Here is a 13,051-nt window from a genome sequence, read left to right as displayed (position 1 = left end):
GTTTAATAATGCCTTTGGTTGGCATGCATATCTATGGTACGATAAGGTTAAGATTAATAAGGTCTTTAAGAACCATATTGTCAGGAAAGCAGTTTTTAAAGTCTGGACAAAATACAAAGACTTATTGGAAAATAAAACTCCGAGGTGGCTTTCACCTCTGGAAGCTAAGGCCCGAAAAAGACTCAATATGGAGGCCAACTGGCCAAAATATTGGGAAATATTAGAAAAAGATGGAGACAATTGGAAATTGCAGAGTTTGGAGAAAATGAAGGATAAAGTGCGAGACTGGTTACATTACGCTCAGATTAAAGAAGTTTTTAAAAATGACAAAAAGCTAGGGTTCCAGGTGGAGAAATCGAAGTTGGAAACAGAATTGTTAGAGCCAAAAACTAAGGTTTTATCAAGAATGTATAACTTCCTGCTGAAATGGAATACACAAGACGAAATGGTTAAATCGGTTATGATAAAGTGGGCTCAGGATATTGGGCATAATATTATGTTTGAGGACTGGGAAAGGTTGTGGACCACTGGGCTGAACTTCACTGCATGCAATGCTTTGAAGGAAAATGTAATGAAAATGATATATAGATGGTACATGACCCCAGTTAAACTTGCCAAAATATACCATTTGTCTGATAATAAATGTTGGAAATGTAAAGAACATGAAGGAACATTCTTTCACCTCTGGTGGACTTGCCCTAGAGTGAAGGCCTTCTGGGAAATGATTTATAATGAGTGGAAAAAGGTATTTAAGTATACCTTTACTAAGAAACCAGAGGCCTTCCTTCTGGGCATTGTCGGCCAGAAGGTGTTAAAGAAGGACCGAACATTTTTTATGTATGCAACAACGGCAGCAAGGATACTCATTGCCAAGAGCTGGAAAACTCAAGATCTACCCACACTGGAAGAATGGCAGATGCAGCTGATGGACTATATGCAACTGGCCGAGATGACTGGCAGAATCCGAGACCTGGGAGAAGAGAGGGTTGAAGAAGACTGGAAGAAATTCAAGATTTATCTACAAAAGTATTGTAATTTGGTTGAATGCTAAGAAGGATGCTAGATCATAAATAATTGCCTACCACTGAATTAGATTGAACTTGACGATAAGTGAGATTGAGGGAAACATAAACTTGTGGAGAATAGATTAAATTAACTGAATAAAATTTAAGAATATAAACAAGATGATAAATTGCTGGAAAAAATTTACAACGATGTAAGTGGGAGTGGGAGATGCGAGGGAGTCCAAAGAAGTTCTGAAAAATGTGTTATGATCCATGTTATATTGTTTATTATTTTTGCATTTTGTATTTTAAAAAATCTCAATAAATATTTATAAAAAAAAAAAAACCAAAATAAAACATGCTACAAATATTTTGAAAAGAACCAAAAAATTGAGTCTCATTTGTTATCAGACACTGAACAATCTGTTAAATTGGCTTTCACACTTACTAAACATGACATCAAATTTCAGTTTTGAATGTAGAAATTACACAAGCTTGATTTAGCCTCTCCTATCGTCCCTACAGAAAGGGACTCAAAAGAAGAAAACTCATAAATGCAATTTGCATATTCCAAGCCATTTGCTAAAGAAGACTGCAGCAGGGCCATAACTTTGTACATATAAATGCACATAAATTATTAGAATGTTTTCTCTTGGCTAGTTTATTTTGCTTAAATGCGCACTTAAATGCTTATACTGAGGGAGTTATTATTGAATGGTTTTTATTAGCTGTGACCAGAAACTTCCATTCACAATGTGATTCCTTTAATTTGTTCTCTTTGTGCATTTGGAAACACACACGTACACACTGCTTATAACTCGTCAAGCAAGCCAAACAGCAAAGGACTGTTCATTCAATGGCATTGCCATGCCTTTGGCTCACTTGGCAGGACTAAGGCTTCACTCCTATAACCACTTACCCAGAGCTCCATCAAATTAAATGAGACTTAGGGCTCAAGTGTAAAAGACCCACACTTGTTGCTTGACTTGATTTATTTGTATGAAAAACTTAAAGAGTCTTAACTTCCAAGCAAAATCACAGACCAACAGCAACAAGATATGTAGAACAGGGCTACCCAACTTTATATACCAAGTAGGCCACAAGAGAACTTCAACATGGAACCCGTGGGCTGCATGTGTGGGGTGGGGAGCAAGCCCAAAATTTGACACACCCACCCAGCCCATGTGCTGCCTTCCCAAAGCCAGGTAAGTGAGGTGTTGGGGGTTTGGGAAGGACGTACAAGGCTCTGGCAGGGTCCTAGAGCCCACCCACCTCTTTCCCAAAGCTGGGGAAGCACTAACTTGGTTTTTGACGAGGTCCTCTAGGTGGGTAACATCATCTATAAAGCACAACAGATACACCAAGAGCCACGTGGTTGCAAATCGAAACCAACAGCCCCACAAATGCAGGAGCCAGCTTCAGCTGTTCCATCCAACAGAGCAGAGGGTATCATTTGGCTCTGTGGCAGGGAGAGGTAAGTCAGGCTGCAGCAGGCCTTGATGTAGTCTTTGTCTCCCTCCAACACCCTCTTTTCCTTCCTACAGGGCAGATGGTATCCATTTGGGGGGGAAGGGACATCACTCAGCAGTAGACCATCAGCTTTGCATGGAAAAAGTCCCAGGTTTATGCCCTGGCATCTCCAAGTGGGTGTCAGGGACTGGACCGAGGAGGAATGGTGGGGACCACCCCCCCAAACCTTCCTGAGAAGAAGAGGACAGTATAGATTTAAAACAGTGGTTTGCAGAAGGTCATAGTTCAGAGGCTGCGGGGGGGGGGAGAAGCTGGGAAATATTGGGATATCAGCAGCAGCAGGAAGAAGAAGAAGAAGAAGAAGAAGAAGCACTAAGGGAGAGACACCAGACAGACTCAATGTCTTTTGAAAGCATGCCAGACCCCCCCCCCCCAGGACCTGGCATGCATTGAGAGTAGTAGAACAGAAAGCTCAGAGGCAGAAAGCACAGATCAGCTGGCGCAGGGATGACGTAGAATAGGAGAGACAGAGGGGGTGGGACTTTACTCGGAGTAACGCCATTACTGGAATGGAGGGGCACTTTTCAAAACCTCTCTCTGTGAATACGGAATAAAGGGCTTGGTAAGAACTCTTTTTGTTATTTGCTTCTTGGCTGCCCACCATAGGAGCCTGAAGCCTGACACTAGGACTGGGAGTGTCCCTCATCTGAAACTCTGGCAAGCTGTTGTCAGTCAGTGTCGGCATACCCTCCAACATTTCTCCAGTGAAAATAGGGACGTCCTATTCAATAACAATAGTAACAACAACAACAACACCCCGCCCATCTGACTGGGTTGCCCCAGCCACCCTGGGCAGCTTCCAACATATATAAAAACAGGGCCTTTTTTCAGCCAGAACTCACTGGAAATGAGTCCCGGCACCTCTCAAGTGGGCGCCATTGCCATTATAAGAGAACAAGGGAGGCGTTCATGGTGAGTTCCGGCCCCTCTTTTTCTAGAAAAACAGGACTGTATAAAAGCACAATTAAACATGTAAAAACTTCCCTGTACAGATGTCTTCTAAAGGTTGTATAGTTACTTATCTCCCTGGCTCAGGGGTCACATAACTCCACACCCTCCCAAATTTCTCCAATGAAAATAGGAAAGCCCTAAGGAAAAGCAGGACATTCTGGGATCCAGTCAGAAACCAGATCGGCTTCTGTAAAATCGGGACCGTCCCTGGAAAACAGGCACACTTGGAGTGTCTGAATACTAAGGCAGATGGGCCAGTGGTTTGCCTGGGTATAGAGCAGCTTCCTATGTTCCTATTGGACACGTGAATACAAGGGTACAGTCCAAATTGCCTTGTGGTTGCCCCTACTTGAATGCTTGCAATATCCCTCCATCGAGCATGAGCAACCCCTGGGAGGCTTGCATGAGGCCACACAGGGGGCTTGGCTTTCTCCTTGATGCCACCTCTTCAATATAGCTTGTGGGCAATTTCTCCAGGCTGAAACCTTTACAGCCACTGAATGGCTTCCCATTTCACTGCAGAGATGTATGCCAGAGAAGATGATCGCATGCCATCATTTCCCTCCCACGCTTACACGAGAATCCTTGGGTCGAAAACTCCAATCACGGTCTGAGTTTAATGGCAGCAGGCAAGTCTATCCCCCAAATGACATCAAACACTGCAAGGTTAATGCTAAAATTCTAGGTTTAAGATTCTTCTGTAGAGGAAGAAAGTTTGAAGGGCTGTTTAGAAATATTTGCTGCTGTGAACGCACATGCGCACACAGACAGTAGCCCATCGTAAGTCTAATAAAAATGGGCCTCGGAGCCTTTAAGAATTGCTTACACCACCGAAAATGCTGCCTTAATTCCAGAACCATGGTGATTTTATGTGATCAGCCTTTCAGTGAGAACTAGAGAACTCACTGATGCCTCAGTAATACAGCCATGGAAGATGGCAATAATTTATCATCTCTGCAGTAGTTCAATCCCAGATGTACCATTTGCTAATTTATTTCCATATGCACCTGGCAGACAGATTAATCAGGCATCCATCCCTCTCTGAAACCTGGGTTGCACTTTACCCTTTTATCGGGGAAGAGGAAAAGAAGTGTACACAGCAAAACAAGAATTCCAGTTAAAAGGTGCTCTATCAAGTTTACTGCTGGCTAAAAAAAAAATGATAGTTTTTTTTTTTTTAAGGCACAGCAAAACCACTTTGCACATCAGCATGTATTACTGCTATCATTTGTAGAGGTGCTTTGAGCTAAAATCTCAGAAAAGAAATGGGATTAAGTGGGTGAGAATGAGGTCTACATGATGGTTCTTGGGTTAGGTACACCAACGTGGTTCTGGCTTGTGCCTGTTTGTTTCTCAGGCACCGGGGGGGAAATGAACCTCCTCATTAAAGGGATTGATGAAATGAGCCACTGCTACCAAATTATCATTGGAGATATCACTGTGAATACATCTTTAGCATTCCTGCTGGTGGCTTTCAGGGAATTGTTTCTATGGCCGCTGTTGATATTAATTAGATACCACTGCTACTGCTATCAAATGTTTGTTAGATGTATTTAGACTGGATGTTCTGAAGTGAACATTCTGTGCAAAATCTCTGATTCCTCTGCAAAAAAGAGAGAGAGATAATTTCAAACAAACAGCAGCTAATCAGCATTGAAAAGAGGTCACTGTCTGGAAGACCCCTCTTGGAATGCCAAGTACCAGGGAATGCTGTGGCGACGTACCTGCATTCCTGTCAGAGGGCATCCTCCTCCTCTCTCTGAATGCTTTCTCCTCCTTCATGTCCCCCTGAAATATTGTCGAAATGGGAATGTGTATTTAAACGTGGGAAGGAGAAAGAAAAAGGCCACATTCTCACCATATATTTAAAGCGCTATACTATACCAGCACTTTAAATAGATACAGCTGGACCATAAAGAAGGCTGATCGCCAAAGAATTGATGCATTTTTGCTGGAGGAGACTCTTGAGAGTCCCATGGACTGCAAGAAGATCAAACCTCTCCATTCTGAAGAAAATCAGCCCTGAGTGCCCAATGGAAGGACAGATCCTGAAGCTGAGGCTCCAATACTTTGGCCACCTCATGAGAAGAGAAGACTCCCTGGAAAAGACCCTGATGTTGGGAAAGATGGAGGGCACAAGGAGAAGGGGACGACAGAGGACAAGATGGTTGGATAGTGTTCTTGAAGCTACCAGCATGAGTTTGACCAAACTGCGGGAGGCAGTGGAAGACAGAAGTGCCTGGTGTGCTCTGGTCCATGGGGTCACGAAGAGTAGGACACGACTAAACAACAACAACAACAACAACAACCAGCACTTTAAAGCACAATGGTACCACTTTAAACAGTCATGGCTTCCCCCAGAGAATTCTGGGAGCTGTAGTTTGTTAACGGCGCTAAGAGTTGCTAGGAGGCCCTTATTCCCTCCACAGAGCTCCAATTGGCAGAATTCCCTGAGAAGAGTGATTGATTGTTAAACCACTCTCAGAACTGCAGCTCTGTGAGGAGAATTGAAGTTTCCTAATAACTCTTAGAACCCTTAACAAACTAAGCTCCCATAATTTTTAGGGGGAAGCCATGACTGTTTAAAGTGGTACTAAAGTGCTTTAAATGTATACTGTGAATGCAGCCTCCCTTTTAAGCTCAGCCCTAAATTAAGCCTGAGATCTGCTGGGCTGGAGGGGGTTTGGATAGGGCAGAGGCCTCCTTCCATTCAGCCTTCCATTGAAATACCAGTTCGAGCTCAAAGGGCCTTTGAGCACAGTGCTGACAATCCCCCAACATTCTCCAAACCAGGACAGAGCCTAGTCCTGCTTGGCGTGATCATGGCTGTGGCTGCCACATTCTTTGCTGTTGTTTTGGTAGTGGCGTTGGTACCACTCATATATACATATATACAGATATACTTCAGTAGTGGATGGGCAGCCAAATGGGCAGTAGTGAATGAAAGCCAAACTCATCTGTCATCTATGGAGACTGCGCACCATTTTAGGTTATCTTCCTAGAATATACGTCTGTGAAACCAGTACATTTCATAAACCTATGGACCAGGATGTTGCATTTTGGGTAACTTAAAAGAGTAGGCACCCCCCATGAATATCAGTTGTCTCATCCAGTATGTCTCTCTTGACCAGAAACAGCTCTCCAAGATCTTTGGCAGAGATAATTCTCCACAGCTATTTAGGGTTGCCATGTTTTGAAGAGCAAAAAAGAGGACGCTTTGATGACTCTGATTTTAAATACCCCTACTATATGTAGGGTATAGAAGCTGCAATATATTGCTGAGGGTGGCAGAGGAAAAAAGGAAGCAAGTCTTCAACCACCAGTTATGTCTATGTCCCATCCAGAAAGTATAGCCAAAGACATTTTGGCAAATGTAAAAAATTCACCCGGACAGAAATTTTACCCTTCAAAAAGAGGACATGTCCTGGAAAAAGAGGACACATGACAACCCTAAACCTGAACCTTTAAAATGAAAATGCTGGCTACTGAAACAGGTGACTTCTACATTAACCAATGAACTCTGGCCCATTCTTTGAACAAAGATTAAAATGGAGTGCGCTTCAATAGCTGAGATGCAATACAATAATACAATTTTATGTCAGCCCTGCTGAGGTCAAACAACCGGGACTCCACCAGCTTTGGGCCAATAGCAGCATAACGTTCTATATCTGCATCCTGCATATGAACAGTTATTGCCAAAATTGGTCATCCATGCAGCTTCCTCATAGATCATCCAGTGCACAGCAGCTATCTAGAAACTGAGCCTCGGCTCACGGGATCACTGATAAGTGCTGCATGAACAGCCCATTCCCATTAAACTCTTTCACATGTTTGCACATTTTAAAATGCAGGATTATTCATGACAAGAACCCTTCTACAGTTTGAAATTCTGAATATTCGTTTTAAAACCGTAACATGGGATCCTGATCATCTAAATCGCACCCTTGCATTGGTGCATCATTCTCTTTGCTCAAACACTCCTGACACATCACCCCACTTACTATGGTGCAACACTGCAGAAGTTACTCACAGCCAAGGTGCTGCATCAAAGGACAAGGACTGAAACATCCCCAAGTGGCTGATATAAGCAAACTTTACAAGCGACTGTGGAGCAAACTGTTACTGATCTGTTCGACTTAAGGATGTGGTTTTCAAACACTGTGTTCCATAGTGAGTTGGGAAGGGGTGGTTCTCAATGGAAAGATCACTAACGGAAGACAAGCTTAAATGAAAGACATGCATATCTTCTACCGACAATGTACGCTCCACTGGAGAGTGATGTGCCTCTCTTAGAGCCTACAAGCTAGGGAACCTGTGGCCTTCCAAACATTTTGGACTAAAAGTCCCATTATCCCTGACTCTTGGCCATGCTGGCTGGGGCTGATGGAAGTTCTATTTTGTAAGTAGGTTATAATAAGCAGAAAATGAAGAATGGCTCTGTTCACTGTGGTTTAGATAACAAAAGGTGGCAATTTTCCACCAAAAATTGAGAGGGAGTGTTCAGATGGGATTGTGCTAATCAGGAGCTCTTGTTTCAGCACTTCTGATCCATGCACTCTAGGTTTTCACTCCATATGGGTTCCCAGCAAGTCCCTGTAGTGGACAGATGCCAGTGTGAGAGGAATGGATGTGATGTTCTCTGCCTTCAACTGGCCTCAAGCTTAGAAACAGCCATGGATGGCAGGAGGCGCCTCTTCAGGAACCACCGTCTTCCTCCACTGCCAGATCTTCCATGCTGGAATGTCCTTTGCTGGACTCGTCAGACTCCTGGTGCAGCCCCTATTGTTTCCACACCACAGGAGCCAATGGGTGAAGCCACAGCAGTTTAAGGAAGGGTGCTAAGACAACAGCAGAGGGTGCTAAGACAACAGAGGGTGCTAAGCCAACAGCAGGACTGTACTGGCCTGCCTTCAGAAGGCCTCAGCACAGTGCTGAGACAACAGTTCTACCTTGCCTAGGTATGGAGGCTCCAGCCAACCCTTCACAGTGCCTGCCTGCCTTGTGTTTTTAAGGCCTTTGGAAAGTTATGTGAAATAGACTTACCATAAAGGTAAAGGGACCCCTGACCGTTAGGTCCAGTCACGGACGACTCTGGGGTTGCACACTCATCTCGCTCTATTGGCCGAGGGAGCCAGTGTTTGCCTGCAGACAGCTTCCGGGTCATGTGGCCAGCATGACTAAGCCGCTTCTGGCGAAACCAGAGCAGCGCATGGAAACGCCCTTTACCTTCCCGCCAGAGTGGTACCTATTTATCTACTTGCACTTTGACGTGCTTTCAAACTACTAGGTGGACAGGAGCAGGGACCAAACAACGGGAGCTCACCCCGTTGTGGGAATTCGAACCGCGACCTTCTGATCGGCAAGCCCTAGGCTCAGAATATACTTTTTCTTTAAAAATAATAAATGTTATGATCCCAGTAGTATTTTTCTGATTCTAGTCAGAGCATATACAGTAAATATTTGGATCTGTGGTGATTTGCACTAGAATAGTCAACTTGGTAAATCAGATGATTCAGGTGTTGGCATGTTTTTCTCTTGCTCGTTTCCTTATAAAAAGGCTGCATCTTCCCCAGAATTCCTATTTAACTAATGGACTACGGTCTAATGTAAGGCAAACTATTAGGCTAGTCACTAAAAGGCAAGCTACGGCTGCGTCAATTACTCAAATAAACCAAGGAGCTGAACTGTTTTTCCTTTGCGCTTTCCTGGCTGAGATTGAACAGATGCAAAAGTGAAAAGCTGGATCTGAATTTCCAAGGGCAAAAAGTCAACCATGGAGCTTGCTGTCAATGCAATGTAACCCCGCGTAATAGTTCTATGTTTAGCACAAGCCTGAAGTCCGGAAGTGCATGCAAAGTTTCAGGGCCTTAGGCCATATGCAAGGCTTAGAGGTGCAGGAAGGCTGCACAGTGCAAACTGTATGTGCTATACCTACATGTTCCCTTTTGAGGAATTAAGAAATCAAACTTTCCCCCCATAGTCTGTGTCCCAACAGTAAAATTATTAGGAGCTACTTCAACCACGCTCACTGGAATGACAGATCATGAAGCTGAGGCTCCAGTACTTTGGCCACCTCATGAGAAGAGAAGACTCCCTGGAAAAGACCCTGATGTTGGGAAAGATGGAGGGCACAAGGAGAAGGGGACGACATAGGACGAGATGGTTGGACAGTGTTCTCGAAGCTACAAACATGAGTCTGACCAAACTGCAGGAGGCAGTGGAAGACAGGAGTGCCTGGCGTGCTCTGGTCCAAGGGGTCACGAAGAGTCGGACACGACTAAATGACTAAACAACAACAGCAACTTCAACTACAGATCTGGCATCAGATGTGGAATGGAGCCATGTGACTCCACTGCCTGTCATGGTTCTGGAACCAGAAATGGAAAAGTCATCATTGGACTCTTCCTGAACCACTGTTCCTTCTTTAACTTTGAACTTGTGAACTATTCTTCCAACGGTGTCTCTAGGAACATTCAGTGCCTTCGCGATCTTTTTGTATCCTGCTCCTTGTTTGTGAAGGGTGATGATCTCTTCTTTTACCTTCTTGGACCATTCTCTTGACTTAGCCATTATTTCTAACATGCAGCCCAATTTGACACTCAGCAAACCCCTAGCCGGTTCAGGTATTTCATGTGTTTCAGCTCAGGCACACCTGGTGCAAGCAATGAGGCCCCTGACTAGTTGCATCAGGTGTGCTTGAGACAACAACTGTTGTATTTGTGCTGTTGTGAGGGATTCCGTTCAGGGGTTTAAATAACAGTGAGACTGAAGAAGCCAGGGTAAGTTGCAATTTCAGCTGAATTTGGGGAAACCACTTGAAGCATCCGTTGCGTTGAACTATTTCGATTGCTTTTGTTTGATTTGCTCATTGCAAACAACTGAAAGTCTGTAAATTTTGATAATAAACCCAATTTGCATTGGGGGTTGAATAATTTCAATTGCAACTGTGTATCCTCATCTATTGATAAGTAGCCACAACAGCTGACAAAACAGAAGAGCTTTAAAAAAAAAGGGTTAGAAAAAACATTTTAAAGAAGTTTAGAAGAGCTCCAAAACGACCTCTCCAGACCGAGTGAATGAGAGGGAAAATGGCAAATGCAATTTCATGTACACAGGCATAAAGGGCTGCACATTGGGGCAATGATAATAATAATAATAATAATAATAATAATAATAATAATACTGCCAGTATCATAATCATAATGCTGTTATAGGAATCTATGGTGCAGCTGCATTTAGAAAACTGTGTATAGTTCTGGTTGCCTCACCTCAAAAAGGATATTATAGAGTTGGATGGTTCACCCTCTCTGTTTATATACCAGTAGAACAGCATGGATGCAAAATCTGGAACTCTACTGGAGCTAGGAGCTAGCTTGGAAGGCTCTTCAAACACCATTTGGACTTAATTTTTGCAGGTGCTGGTGCCAACCATAAATGGTGGAAGCCATACACTGACGCTGGCTTACAAATAAAATGGCACTAACTGTACAGCAGACAACCTATACCAGAATGGGATAGAGATTAGAGTGACACTGAAACCTGCAACTTGCTAGACGCAAAGCAGAAGTTCAATAGGAATTGATGCGCCCTATTAAAAGTTGGAGGCATCCTCCCAATGCTGCAGGAGGACCTGGGAGAAATTGTGCCTCTGACTGGAATGATCCGGTTTAACACAGCACAGATAATCATTAACAGGGGTGTTGAGGTCTCCTATTTACGTTGCAGTGAATCTCAGCGTTCCTATATGCCAGTTCCTGCAATTCCAGATTTATTCGGGAAACCCCTGAAAATAATCACACATCAGCCACTATTGCATTCGGCATATACCTGAGGTTTTGGACATTCACTATATTTGCTTGGGATTGCCAACTTTCATAGGCTAACAAGGGGCACCATGTAGATTATGCCCTGTGCGTGTCTAAGGGAAGGGAGAACAGAAGCGGATTAGCAGTAGTGCTTAGAGCAAAGGAAGGGCTGTGGCTGAATAGCAGAGCATATGCTATGTATGCAGAAAGTCCCAGGTTCCATCGGAAAGACTCTTGCCTTAGACGCTAGTGATCAACTAACAATCAGTGCAGACCGTGTTGAGCTAGTTGGACCAAATGTGCGAGACAGTTCCCTTACATTCCATGCGAAGGGGAGGGAAGGAACCGTCAAGAGAGAGACCAGCCTGTTCCTTCTCCAACCACTTATTTATGGCTACTTCTTGGAAAATCAAAACAGTAAGTTAGCTGCATGGGTTTTGTATGGCACATCCTGACATTCAAAGAATCCATGCACATGGAACAGCAACACAACTCAATTTCACAGACTCTGCATTACAGTTAAAATCCACAGAGCTAAAACTTACTCTATCATTCATATAAATTTGAGAATTTCCTTGCCTGAAATCACACACAGTTAGCAGTTAACAGTTTTCCCCTGGGGAGGGGGAAGGGAGTAGCAGCAAAATAATTTTAAAAATCAGGATTGCCTAATGCCTAGACTCACAATTTACAAAAGCATTCAAGGATGACGAGGCTCCAAATCTCCCCAAATTAAGCCAGCGATCAGGCAGACAGCTATCGTTCTAACCTGCAGACAGCTTTGCGATGGAAACATCCACAATATCAACCGCGAAGTCTGAAGTCTCTCAACATTCTGCAGCCAACCCCTATTGTGCTACAACAAATTTGCAATCTCTGTCTACACAGTTAAAAGGGGAGCGAGAGGCGGAAAGGAACACCCTCTGCAACCTTGCCGTGACCACATGCTTCTTAAACATCTCATTCCGCAGCTATTGCCCTCGTCTGCATTCAGCCACATTCACTCCAATTTGATCGTTTTTGCCCGAATCAATGCAGACTTCTCAACAGCCTCCTGCAACTTTCAACTCTGACCGTGCCGTTTGCAGGGCCCAAGCGGAATTGCAAGGATCCGGGGGCTGTTTCCCTGAGACGAGCTTGCACAAAATTAACCTTAAGACATTTGAATCTAGAGCTTAAGATTGGTATATAGGAGAGAGAGAAAAAATTCTTTCACACTTACTTAAGATAGTGTATGTGCTTCTTTGCCCACTGATGCGATATCAGAAACCTGCAAGCTACTATTTCTGCAACTGTGTCACTGTAGATAGTCTGAAACATGTACGTAGCTGTTGCCATGGAAACAAACACAGCTAGGGTAGAGAGCGAAGCTGTGTTAATTCCTTCAGCCATGAACCCCAGGGGAACACTAACATTCATCTTCATTCTCCTTTTGTCTCTGACTGCTTTCATTCTTCCCACCCCACCCCCCCTTCATCTTATCAAATGCACTATATAGATATATGGATATGGCAACACCTGCAGGTACACATTGACTGAACAAGGCAAGCCTCAGGCGTTAAACCAAGAGGCAGAAGGGCTGTCCTCTTACACCTTGCCAAAACTTCACTTTGGAGGATGCTGAAAACAACTTCACTTTCTGCAGGGGACCAAAGACTAAATGCGCACCAATTTTATTTTATGGGTTGCAAAGAAATACGCCCGACCTAACTGGGGCTCCTGAGATGCACAAATGGGGCAGGGAAAGTGGGAAAGCGGCAG

General features: G+C 43.9%; 1 protein-coding gene across 1 annotated transcript in view; it reads right to left on the bottom strand.

Moving 5' to 3' along the window:
* The window catches only part of FOXN3 (forkhead box N3), a 193,329-nt gene extending 180,761 nt beyond the window's left edge, over positions 1-12,568 (bottom strand). Inside the window, exon 1 of the mRNA XM_079948862.1 lies at positions 12,513-12,568. The gene's annotated coding sequence lies outside the window, so the exon portion shown is untranslated. The remainder of the gene's footprint in view (positions 1-12,512) is intronic.
* Positions 12,569-13,051: the final 483 nt, after the last annotated feature.

The sequence above is a fragment of the Podarcis cretensis genome, assembly GCF_951804945.1.
Source record: "Podarcis cretensis genome assembly, chromosome: 1".
Lineage (NCBI taxonomy): Eukaryota > Metazoa > Chordata > Lepidosauria > Squamata > Lacertidae > Podarcis > Podarcis cretensis.
This window is presented reverse-complemented; position numbering and strand designations above follow the sequence as displayed.